Source organism: Ambystoma mexicanum, chromosome 2p (genome assembly GCF_040938575.1).
Source record: "Ambystoma mexicanum isolate Mex_15411 chromosome 2p, UKY_AmexF1_1, whole genome shotgun sequence".
Lineage (NCBI taxonomy): Eukaryota > Metazoa > Chordata > Amphibia > Caudata > Ambystomatidae > Ambystoma > Ambystoma mexicanum.
This window is the reverse complement of record NC_090923.1, coordinates 814,954,744-814,967,774: the sequence shown is the minus strand read 5'-3', so window position 1 is coordinate 814,967,774 and position 13,031 is coordinate 814,954,744. Positions and strand designations below refer to the sequence as shown.

Genomic DNA, 13,031 nt, shown 5'->3' with positions numbered 1-13,031 from the left:
TGACTAATTCTGTGCACTTCCCTGCACGTCGTGGTGTGACTTACTCCTCCGTCTTGACATCTCTGTGTTCATTCCGTGTGGTGTGGCTGTTGCTCATTTGTTTTCCTCCAGTACTGAATTATAACATAACTTGTTAGCTAACTTATTTTAATCTATATATCCGATTATAAAACGACTACTGAAATATATTATTTTATTCTGTCATTTACATAGCTATATTCCACCATTCTGCGCATGCCATAGTTTCCAGCTCCCGTCTGATAGATTCTTCCAACAACATTGGACAATAATAATCGACGGCCCTTCTGTGATTACCATTATGTGGGACCATCGCCAGGGACCAATCTGTCCTTTAGCGGTAGCTGCAATAAGGAGCAAAGTGTCAGTAGTTATGATGTGAAAATGAGCTGATGTGAAGGCATTGCATTTGAAAGTGAAACGACCCCTTATCTTCTGACTAATGGAACACCATGTGGATTCAACAAAGATCGGCGATGGAACATAAGGACACAAGAAATATCGAAGAAATGAAACACGTGGATTAATCGATCGCTGAATGCAAACAGCATTTCATGAGGAACTCATACAAAACAGTTGAAGCATGCAATGTTCTCTAGCTATAACTTCTATTGGCTAAAGATGTAAATTTTTTCATGACATAATCTTATATTTTGATTGTTGTGTGAAGAATAAAGGTACTTGTACTATTGCAGACTATTGTTGTTTTCTTCAAAATAAATGTTTTCTTCTCCTATTTGTGAAAAGAAAGAAAAGTTTTGTTCTGTGAGAGGATGTGTGTGTTTATCTTCCTGGTTCTGTGTTAAGTAAGGTTATGGCATGGGTGATGACAGGGTGCGTCATGAAAATAGGTGGAGTACATCATTTGGACAAGTGTGTCAGTTTGAGGGGCGGGCGATCTATGTTCTTGCCACGAGGGCAGTTGAACTCAGGGTGACTTATCAACAGATAAAATGGCGGCGCCCAACCTGCTGTTTTCGCATGTGTAAATGTGAGGAAAACTAAGGTACGATGCATAGGACATTTTTTTAAGATCATTTACAATATGCATATAAATACATGCCCGATCGATTGGGACAATAGCTTTTCTGAGCAAACTTCCCCTTTCACTGTAGAAATACTGTTCTTACTTCTGAGCTGCTGGCGAAGGAAACATTTTGGAGCATGAGTAAGACTAGCACAGAATGCAGATGCAAAGTTGCACTCAGCACTCCATCTGAGTGAAATGAAAGTTACATGCATTGTCTGTGCAAGGGACCAATCACACACTGTTCCCCTGTTCCAGCTGGTGTTGCAGGATTACAAAGTTACCATTTCCCTTTTACAAAAATGTTACCTTTACAATGAACAGCTTCCCCTGCATACAAAATTCTTTCCTGACTTTTAATTCAGAAACTGGGAGTACAAAGGGAAGCGGTTCAAAGCAGGCCATGTTAGTAGGACTCCAACGAAGAGAGGAGACAACCTCACACTTCGAAGGCAGTTTTATAATCATAGTCAGTGGTAGTCCTTCATCTAAACTCAGGCCAACCCCCCTTTCAGCTCACATGGCCACAGTCACATGTCCCAATCACAGATTAACCCAGCCCACACTACACAGATGCAATCCATGAGAGTGTGGTGTGTTAGAGAAGATGCTAGAGGAAGGTGTTTGGAAGATACCGGCAAGAGAGAAGACTATCGGGAAGGGAACTCTGTGTAGAGGAGGTTGGAGGTAGAATTTTTACCATCTGAAGAGAGAGATATTGAAGAAGTTGTAGTGAGAGTTTAGGGGAGGTTGGTGGGAGACGTTCCACCATATGGACGAGTACCTTTACCATCTGAGGGGGAGGAAGGGCAGTAGCTAGAAGGCGAGATAGAGTTATACCTCCCGAGGAGGAGTGAGGAGTGAAGGCCCCCTTGCTAGCCAGAGAGATCAAGGAGTTTCTTTTGAAGTGGGCTGGCCTAGGGCAGACTTCAGAGATTGGAGGAGATATGAGACGAAAAGGTCTCACCGAGGATCAGGGAGTCTACCTTAAGGGTAGCATGGCTGGTAGTGTCCAAGTAACCAAGGGAAGTGGACAGCTGATAGCAAACCTGTCAAGCCCAACCCAGGGAGAGTTGACTGGTTTTGAAAAAGAGCCACCTCTGTCTTTGAGTTCTGGAATAGGCCTTAAGATTCTGCCAAGGCCATGATATGGTGGCCCCAGAACATCCTTACCAAAGGCCCGCTGGAAGTGGGTTTGGGAACCCCCGAAACCCACAACACTAATACAAAGAGTAGAATGTTTCATTGGACATTGGAGTGGGGACAGAACAAGTCCAATCCAGGATCTTTGTAATAGTCCTTTTAGTTTCCCATGATTATCTACTTAAGAATCCTTCTTTTGTTTTGATTGTGTAAATAAACTTTATTTTCTTGAGAACTGCAATCTTGTGTCAGTATTGTTGTGCTTCCGACGCATGCTGCCCATGAGAGTTTATAGGAGAGGAGTGTTAGGGACATTGAGTACATTGAGGTTCTACTCATATCAGGTGGTGCCATGAAATGGCTGAGGCCAGTTTGTGTCTACATGTGCAGGGGGCTTCAATAACCTAGTGTTTCCCTATGACCGCAAGTTGTGTGATATTCTTTCTACAACACTCCACTCATATACAAAAAAGCACTCTGTGCAGAAAATCAAGCTTTTACAGTAACCATAATTCAAGAATTTCCAAACAAGCCACATATTTGTTTCTAGACCATGTCCACTCAGTCATCCTAGGAGCGCTGCATCAACCATAAAACATTTTTCAATAGTTAAGTGTCCAATGTCCATGAATGGGGTCCACACCTGTAAAACTGCCAATCAAACTCATACTGCCTGCCTTTTTTGCTCAAAAACCTCCTATACTGACACTGCAATGCCATCCATCTCAAGGTCCGCGCGAGGCTGTCTCTACCATGCATTCTGGTCGAAAACAGTGGTGATCTCATTGTGCTCCAGTGGCCTATTATATACCTATCCCTCATCATTGGCTGAGTACCCAAATACCTCAAAGAATGTGTCCTTACCTCAATATACAAGACATAATGGCATGATCCAAGCGTGACAGACAATTACAACCTCCTATTATCCACCCTTTTGCTGGCCTCTGATGTGCTCTATGGTAACTGAAACTGTGAATTTATTTGTGAAATCCTGGGTCCCCCTGCAACCTTCGAGGCAGGCCAAGATATTGGCCATCAATTCCTTTTAGTAGTGTTTGGGATGACATGATAGCCATCCAGAAGGCATGACTCTTTCCTTTCTTGTCAAATCCATGGCCACAGCAGGGTAATATACAGTTCCCTGCTGTAATGAATGACAAAGGAATCAGAAAATGCCCGTTTTTAATGCTTTTTGCCCTTCCTCATAACAGAGAGAAACAAATGATGCTGGATATTTTCCTCTATGAACCTATCCCCTAGGCTCACCTATTGCATCAATATGTTCAACTCCCACTCATGAAATTCCACAACCTCTAATTAAATTCTTATGCCAATAACACATCATACTGCTTTGACGTCAGCTTACCATATGTAACAGGACAGACACCTATATCCCCTCATTCACTAAAGAATCCCAGAGGAATCCCAGACCCACTTCTATATTCAGGGGTTGCTATATTCCTCAGGGATTCATCTGCCGATCCACACTTCATGGATGCGGAACAGCGATTGTCTGGGGCATGCAGACATGCTTAGGATGGGGCATGACTGTCCATGGACAATCCTTGGTTTATCCCAAATGTGCAGCAAATCGGCACAGAATACAGAAAGAAAGGGGGAACCCCTATCAGCACACAACCCCCTCTCCTGAAAAACAGTTTGATTTGTAAAGCCACATTTGACCTCCCAAAGTAATTCCCTAGACTGGGCATGCAGTGGTGCTGAATCTCCCCAGCGCAATACTCAATGGGGATGGTTCTACTGTCTGCAGACTCATAATAATTGACTGTCTGTGTGGTTCTCGTAGCGATCACTCACTGTGCTGTGGTAATTCTGCAGGCTTGAGAAGAGACCATTGATAGAACCTCACAGTGAGGAGAATTGGTGGATGCGGGAAAAAAATTACAAACGCCTTTTTCCCCACATTTATCCCTCACATCTACTGCTAGGAGAATGGGGGTCATAGAGGGGTAACAAGGAAGAACAGACTTAAAACTTCACATATCTTTGTGTTTAAACTAAAACTAAAATGAAAAAATTAAAATATAGGAACAAGACAAATGGAGAAATACATTATTTAAATGATAAAACAGCCAAAACAGTTATAGACACAACAAAGAAAAAATACAAATGCAAATACTGCAAATACAACATTACAAAACTGAAAAAATGCTTTGACTTTTACAGTTTGCCCTGTGCTTTAAAAAGAGAAACAAATGTTTTCCCACGGAACACCCATACATCTGTACTCAAGGGTGCACCTCACTCACACAATGACATTAAAAAAAATGAATCTCTTAAAAGTCCATCACTGAACCTCTTTTAACTTAACCTGTAACTCATTTGGACAAACCATACTGACCCATACTCTGAACTCTAACTTTTTATACAGTAAAAATGTCCTTAGCCTTTTGAGTGAAAGAACTCACTAGTTAACAGACCATAGCTATGATCAGCTCTAAACCTGCAAATTCTTAAAATGCGTTAGTTCCTTGGGCACATCTGTCAGGTTCCGCAGGTTAGCATTATTCCTGTTACATTAAGATGGCATAAGATGACAAGTATGAACCACTGGGTCCCATCACCCAGGCTGAGGCTCTCCAACAGACATACAGTGGAACCTTCACTACAGGCATTCCTACACTCACAGATAAACATTCTCTCATGCGCACCAACATTCTCTCAAGCATTCCCAAGCACCTGCATTCACACCAAACATGCTACAACATCTCCAATAGATGACTGCACTGGATCCCTTAGCGTCACACCCGCCACAACATTTTCCCCCATACCTTTCCATGCTCTCTCTTCCACAAATGTGTACTTACCTTTATCCTAGTACAGCCTTTGGGGCATTTCTTCCCTATTCCTGCTCTTCTGAACTGGTTTCCTAAAAAAAACATAAGACATCTCACTGTTGTATATCGGAATCCGGAATGTAGTTCATCAACATAAATATAGTTTCCTTTACTTTTAGTAAACATAATGATGATAATAAACCAAAAAGATTACTTTTAGGAAAAGTATGAAGATTTAAGAACTTTTTATTAACTCATATTTTAGAGCAGCAGCCGTGATTCCCCAACTAGCAGTCTCAAAAGTGAACATGTAACAATCCATGCCTATTTCCACGTATTTCATTATAATAATTTTGTAATTTCAATAAAGCCTTCCTTCATTTTGATCTTTATCAATTTAACTTCATCTAGTTTATTTCTTCAAATGAACTTTATTAATGATAGTATTTCTTCAAGCATGCAGAGCGAGGAATTGAAGAGCATTTTGTGTTGTACGGGAGACATCACCGCACCCTGCAAAAATAAGGGCTTTTGTTTGGGAAGAGTGCAATCCCTCCTCCTCCCACCTGGCCTCTACCACTCAACTCCTCCTCCTGGTGACTTCAACATCATTCTTGATTCCCCCTGTTCCTTTTCCGTACTCTTTCGCGACCTCTGCGATTCCCTCTCCCTTTCTATCCTCACCTCTGGGCCGACTCACTTGATGCCTTGATCTCCTCTGTCCTCCCCCTTTTTGCCCCTCTGACCAATCCTCCCTCCTGGAGTGATAATTGCCTCCTCTCCTCACATCTCTCCCTCTCTTCCCCCCCAAGCCAAGCCTACCCCAACATTGCCACCTACCTTCTTGGATATCCGACCCATGAAGCTTGTGTTAGTTGAGGCTTTTGCTGCCACCTTCTTCACCCCTGGCTGACTCACACCCTGATACAGCCCAGACCCTGCTCTACTCTTCTATTTCTGATACTCTTGATGCTCTTGCCCCTGTCATGAGGATCCGTTTGAAGTCCAAAGCCAAATGCAATTCCTGGTATGACTCAGACCTAGTTACACTTAAACGTAAGTGTAGGGCGGCTGAGAGGAAATGGAGGGCTTCTTGTTCATCCTCTGACAAACTGGCCTGCCGCCTGCTCCAAAGGCAATACCAACTTTCTGTCCTCACCAAGAAGAGAGTCCACATTCAAGCCCGTGTCTCTGCGGCATCTAACAACTCGGCCAAACTCTTTCAAATGTGCAAGGAGTTGGCCAACCCGGCTGCAGTCTCTACTCCTCCTCTTGCCTCCCAGGCTCTTTGCAAAGCCCTTGCCACCCACTTTATCTCAAAAACCCAGGACATCCTGTCCACCCTCTCCCTCCCCCCAGCTCTCCCATCTCTGTATGTGCTCATTGACCATCCCTCAGCCACCCCCACCCTCTATCTCATCCTTTCCTCTTTTCCCCCCTGATGAGGTCGCTAGACAAGTCTGATCTATGAAAGTATCGTCAAAACAGGTTGATCCCTGTTCCTCTAAAACCATCAAGGACCACATTGTTACCCTTGCTCTTGTCCATTTCTGCAACCTTTCCTTTGCCTCAGGATCCTTCCCCTCCTCTCTGAAGCAATCCCTTGTGCATACTCTTCTCAAGAAACCCACAGCTGATCCTACTTGTCTGGCTAACTATCGCCCAATTTCCATTACTCCCTTTTTGGGTAAACTCCTTGAAATGTTGGCCATCTCTCAGCTAAACCTTTATTCTGATTCTGTTGGTTCTCTCCATGACCACCAGGCTGGCTTCAGAGCTGCCAGAAGCATGGAAACTGCTCTCCTGAACATCTGTGAAGATCTGCTCTCCAATCTTGATTCTAACATTCCGTCTGTCCTCATCCTACTCAATCTCTCTTCTGCCTTCAACACGGTCAACCATATCACCCTGCTCAACCGTCTCTGTTATAACCTGGGTATCACCGATCAGGCTCTGGCCTGGCTGACCTCTTTCCTCTCTGATCGACCCTCCCAAGTGTAACTTGGGTCCTTCCTATCATCTATCTCCCTCTCTACCTGTGGTAGTTCCCTAGGGGTCTAACCTCTCGCCCTGGCTTTTCAACCAAGACCTAGCAACTCTCGCCACCTGCATTGCCATTTTCTAACTCAAATTTCCAGTGCTACGCTGATGACACTCAACTCATTTTCAGGCTGCCCTCAGCCACCTCCTCTCCTTCCCTCATCTCTGATTTCCTAACTGCCATTCATAATTGGTGTGCCGCCAAGATCTTTGTCTAAATGCCAACAAGACTGAGATCCTCCTCATCAGTACACCTTCACCATCCTTTCCCCTTACTCTCTGGCTGGGCTCCCTTGGCCCTCCTCCTACCCCTACCTGCAAGGCTAAAAACCTCAGGGTCATCTTTGACTCCACACTTTCCTTCTCAGCCCACATCTCTGACATCTCTAAAAAGTCAAACTTCCTACTGCACCTCCTAAGAGGTACTGTGCCCTTCCTCTCCTTCCCCCAGAAGCTCACTGTATCCCAAGCTCTGGTTCTCTCTAGGTTGGACTATTGTAACAGCCTCTTTCTAAATCTACCTGCATCTACTCTCTGCCCTTTACAACTTATCCAGAATAGGACTGCGAGACTTGTCCTTGGCCTCAAGCCCTGGGATCGTATCTCTCCAGCTCTGAAATCCCTTCATTGGCTCCCAGTGGGTGCAAGGATTAAATTCAAAACCCTTTGCATTGTCCACAAGGCTTTCTGGGGCCTGGGTCCAAAACACCTTCAACTATCCCTCCGTAAATACCTCCCCTGTCGAGCTCTTCACTCTTTTCTACTTCTAACTCCCTCAGGGTCAGTTGCTTTTCAAAGAAACAAGCTGGGGGTAGATCTCTGTCTTCGGCTGGGGCCTCCCTCTGGAACAGCCTGCCTGCCAATCTGAAACTTGAGGAAAACCATCTCAGGTTCCGGAAGCACCTCAAGACCTTCCTCTTTGCTTCAGCCTTTGCCCCCTTGTCCCCTACTGATCTGTGAACTGTGCACCTGGCCACCCTCTGTCCTCCGGGCCCCGGTACCTGCTCACCCTGCCACCCTCCTGCACTGAATCTGGGCCACCCCTTGCACTGAGGTCTGTATCTGTACCCATACAGTCCCCCACCCCCTGTCTTTTCTTCTGCACTTATCCGACATACCCTGTCCGACATCCCCTGTCAGCGATACTCAGCTATACTCAGCACTTGCCATTTGCTGGATGCACTACCACCGCTTATTGCCTTCATTATTTATTTGTTTACTATATTTATTATTATTTATCTGTTTCATTTCTGCTCCGCACTTTCCACTTCTCCCCTCTTCCATGCACTATTCCCCTTTTCCCTTTCCCATGTACTTGCGCGTTTTCAATGTCACTGGGCCTAGTAAGATCAATGTGCTTCATTACGAGGAAGGCAGTAGAGGGTTAACAGCACCAGTAGAGCTGCCGGCACCGTTAACCCTCTAACGCCACATTACGAGGTCTGCTTGCGGGTCCCGCTAAGGACGTCTGGTAAAACCAGGCGTCCTTAGCAGGACCCGCTAGCAGACCAGGATGCTAACAACGGGCCCGTCGTTAACGGGCCCGTTGTTAGCATCCTCGCCATTCCCATTGAGCCCTATGGGGGCTCAAATGGGAATGGGGATGTACCGGGTCCAGGTTCCAGGAAAGGGAATTACCGGGCCCTCCAAGGTCGGAATGGCCCGGTATTTCCCCATTCCAGGAACCCGGACCCGGTATGGGTATGGGGGTAGCCATACCGCTAAAAGCAGCATGGCTACCTCCATACTCTTAATGAGGCCCATTGTTTTGTTCTCCCCTGTTCCCCTCCCTTGCCTTGTCGTACTCCGAAACACTTGTGTATGAGCACAATATAAATAAAATATCAATTCAATTCAATCAATTCTGACAGGCATTTATCTCCCAATAAACAAAGTAGAAGGCATAAGGTATAAACCACCATGCCAAAATGAGATACTGCATTGGTCTGTCGACAAAAGAGCAGACAAGGCAGAGGCAAAATGAGGGAAGTGTAGAAACAAAGGGCCCCTCTCTGTCACGGCACATGCTTCTACTAGACCGCAGTTTGCTGCTTCACTAGATGATGAGCAGAGGTCTCTGGAAGTAGAATTAAGTGAGGGGCTGTGACAAATAGAGGAAGGCCCAAAGTGATGTGGAGATGACGTGATGCACTGTGAAACAAACTTGACATGTCGATCGGGTCATACACATTAATTCCTTGCAATTACTGTGCAATAGACACACTTTTGAACAAACAACTTTTTTCATTCAATGAATTGGATTCAATAATGGGGACAGGACATAAGTGGTAATTCACATTGAAAGGCTTTATGAGAAGGTCCTAAACTCTCCAGTACACAATGACATTCTCTCCACTCATCTGCTACTGCCTACATATCACCTCCCTTGGTGTATCATTTAGATTGAATAATGTGAAGGAGGTCACTATATGAAAAGGTTTTATTATGGCATTGACTCAAAGCCATCCTTTTGGATAGAATGTTCAACCTTTGTAGAATTTCTACGTACTCAATTAATAGTACAGTCCCAAAGAAGGATTGACTGTTAATGTATGTGCCATACAAGCCTAAACATAAATTGTCTGTTGTTCATCAGTCGATGCCAGAAATGAGAGATTATAAGTGGAATGAAGTTATATGAACTTTATGGATGTGAAGAGATGACATGCACATAATTTTGTGAAATATATACGTTGAATATTGTTTTTTCTAGATCAAAAATATTTTTTTTGCACTATTGTTGGGAATATCCATTGTATGAAGTAAGAAAATGTCTTATTGGAATCATGCTGCAATGAATTTGATATGTGATCAATAAGAGTAAATAAAATACTTTGAGATTTATTCCATAGCTGTGTTGCAGTTTAGTTATTTTGTTTAATACAGTAACTCAGTCTGCTAGACCTACTGGATTGTCGTTGGGAGTACCTGACTATGAAATGGCATCGACCATAGGAACATTTTTGTGTATTTTAGTTCATCAGTCTACGACAATAAAGAATTGATTATGGGATTGGACCAACCATTATATTTCGATTTCTGTTTTGAATTTATCCGTGAATGGCAATCCTTACAGGAAGGAATTGCCTGTATGATTCACATTTTGGTTTATCTTTTTCCTTTACCTTGATCTTTCTAAAGATGGCATGTATTGATAAGTTTGTATGTCTTTTGGTATGTAATGAAATGCGATTTCCATGTGTATTATATTCATGTTTTTCAATCGTGATTCTAATGAATTATAACGTTTTTAACAATAGTTTCACTTAACATGTATATGAAATACCTGCACGCTCTTTTCTTAACATGTTTTATACAATTTCTATTTTATTAATCATTGTTAACTCATAGGGAACTTCCCTTGCCTAGATCCGGTGATGCTCAAACCCATCTGGAACAGATTGACTGGCATGCCTAGGAGTTCATGGTTATCGTATGTGATCAATGCCTGAGGTAAAGCTGCTTTCTCTGAGTCAAGTGTAGTTCAGGGGTATAAGCAAAACATGTCCCTGTAGACACTTTACACAGCTACCACACTTCCCATAAAATGCACATTAAAAAGGGGAAATCTGCAGTAGAAAGTGTTAAGAGGTGACACGGTAAAGCAACACCCACGCACACAATAAAAGTGGGGCCATCTTAACAATTACATGCTATAACTAAAGGAAACTACTATACCGACAATAAAAAAATCATAAAAAGATTAAAGTGAGGCAGATATCCAAGCCTTACAGGAAGGAGTGATTACACTGTTAGGTCGGTTATTATCTTTCGGAAAAGGTTCAAGCTTCTATTTGTCCAGGTTGCAGACCAGAAGGGATAAATGCAGCAGCTCTGAGAGGAGACTGGGAAATAGTGACACTCCTTACTTACATGTGATCACCACACTACAACCTCTGCATACCCCTCAAAGGTATCCGGTATGTAGAGGAGGTCCCAAATATGGCCTGCACCTCAGCCACCCATTTTGAAGTACCAGGAATGTTCACACCAAAATATGTGACGTATAATGAACAAATAAACCAGCAGAGAGCCATGTTAGGGCTCTTCCCAGGCCCCAGCAGAAGAGCAACACCTATTGTAGTGCCAATAACCAGACAACCATGGACAGTAAGGTATCCATTGAGACAACCATACCAGCAAATAACACGAAATGAAGATTGCTTAAACACTGTCCCAGAGGGAACTCAAAAGGCCTTAATTGAAGACGAATGGTGACGACACAAGGGCCCGGACAGACATACAGATGAACGAAACGACAACCAAAAGATGACACACAAAGACGAAATGTTATGAATAAGGATGTAATGAACTTAGAAAAAGAGGCGATGTTGAACCAGATAGAAATTTAAACTGTAACGCAGGATGAAAATATTCAACCAGCTAACGCCTGCACATATGCTTGTAACGCAAGAAGCTAAGAAAACAGTGTGGGTTGCTATGCTTAGTAGAAGAATAGAGCGGCAAGCGCCAACTATGTATCTACCTCAACGAAGCACATTATATAAGTGCGAGTCCACTTTATACAAAAGCAGAACTAACCCAGGTAACTAAAGGTCAAACAGGCCAGGATTCGTATTCCAGCACAAAGCAAGAAGAGAGGGCTGAATCGAAACTCAACAAGAAGCAGCTCGTGCCTGGAAGTAGAGGTCAAACCAAGAATGGGAGGCAAATAGTAACTTTGGAGAATCGAAACTTAAGGAGCAGAGCAGCCTGCCCCGTGAAGGTCGAGATAAAGAGGCTGAGGCAGGTGGTGGCCGAAAATGAGAATTAAATGCACAATTAGAAGGAAAACAAAGCCGATTCACGGTGTACTAACACGTGACCAGCCAAGCGCGAAGAGGTACCAAGGTCTGATGTCACCCAAAACCAGAAGATACCATAACTTTTCCTGACAAGAAGCTACAGTTTTGAGGCCGACCACAGCCAACTAATTGACACATAGCAATAAAGTACTGATTGATGGAAGGGAGGCTGGGTGAATCTTGGGGCATTCTGTATCTGGGTGTCCATTCTGCATGCTGCTAATTAAAGTGGAGATTTATGCTTGGGGTTGTAGCCAACCGAATCACAGTGGACCAAATAATCTAGGGTCCTATAGCTAGTAGAACCAATGAGACGTTGTACGTTTATTGACGTTTACATGAGTAATGTTAGAGGGAAGGGCGTAGACGCCCACCCGATAAGAGGTATCCAATCCTCACACTCCATTACCATATACAGATATAGCACCTATACTTAAGTTACCTTTTCCAACCAATAGAATTGTATGACAAACTTAGGAGTGTTACACGTCAATGATGACGAATTTTGGGTATAACTGTTACTGTTTGAATGAAGATCATTGGGAGTTGAAGCGAGACGGGCTATTGCATCACTGTTGATTTCCATGTTTCCCCGTTTTTTGTACTTGTCATTAAACAGACTCCCCTTTGCCAAACCATTGAGTTGTCCTTATTAATTGGTGTGGAGTAAGGAATCCTACACCCCTTCCACCTCAAGGTGCAGCTATCTCGTCTTAAAGTATTCGAGAGTGGGCTCTGACTCTATGGGCCGGTCAGGGGTCACTCGCACTGGAGTACACTTGGTATCAGAGGATGGTTGGAAACCATCGATTATTGATTATTGATTAAAGTAAGACACCTATTGACCGTTGACACAAAGTAACTCTAGGTATTCGGCAATATCACGAGTTCTTCGCCATTCGGCTGAGTAGACTGTGAAGCTCCCCGTGGACAATGGTAGTATAACTACCTTAAGACTGCAGTCAGGGCCTGAAGGGACCCGTTTTAAAAACACATCCCTTCCCATTCCTACGGGCAGCTGATCAGTTGAAAATCTGAAGGTGGCGGTAACGGAGGCAGTGATCCCGAGGATCCAGAAAGAAACGATGCGAACGGTGAGTGAAGGAAAAAATGGAGTGCTTTGGCAAATTTCGTACGCCTTAGAACAAGTAAAGGGAAAAGGTAATGGAGGGAGGTGGAAAAACAAAATAATCAGAAGTA

At 43.7% G+C, this 13,031-nt stretch overlaps 1 protein-coding gene across 3 annotated transcripts in view; it reads right to left on the bottom strand.

Annotated features, from left to right (window-relative positions):
- SPTBN4 (spectrin beta, non-erythrocytic 4) overlaps positions 1 to 13,031 on the bottom strand; it is a 1,591,326-nt gene that overhangs the window by 1,395,408 nt on the left and 182,887 nt on the right. For all 3 annotated transcript variants that reach the window (XM_069644494.1, XM_069644495.1, XM_069644496.1), the window contains one exon: positions 5,017 to 5,078. The gene's annotated coding sequence lies outside the window, so the exon portion shown is untranslated. The remainder of the gene's footprint in view (positions 1 to 5,016; positions 5,079 to 13,031) is intronic.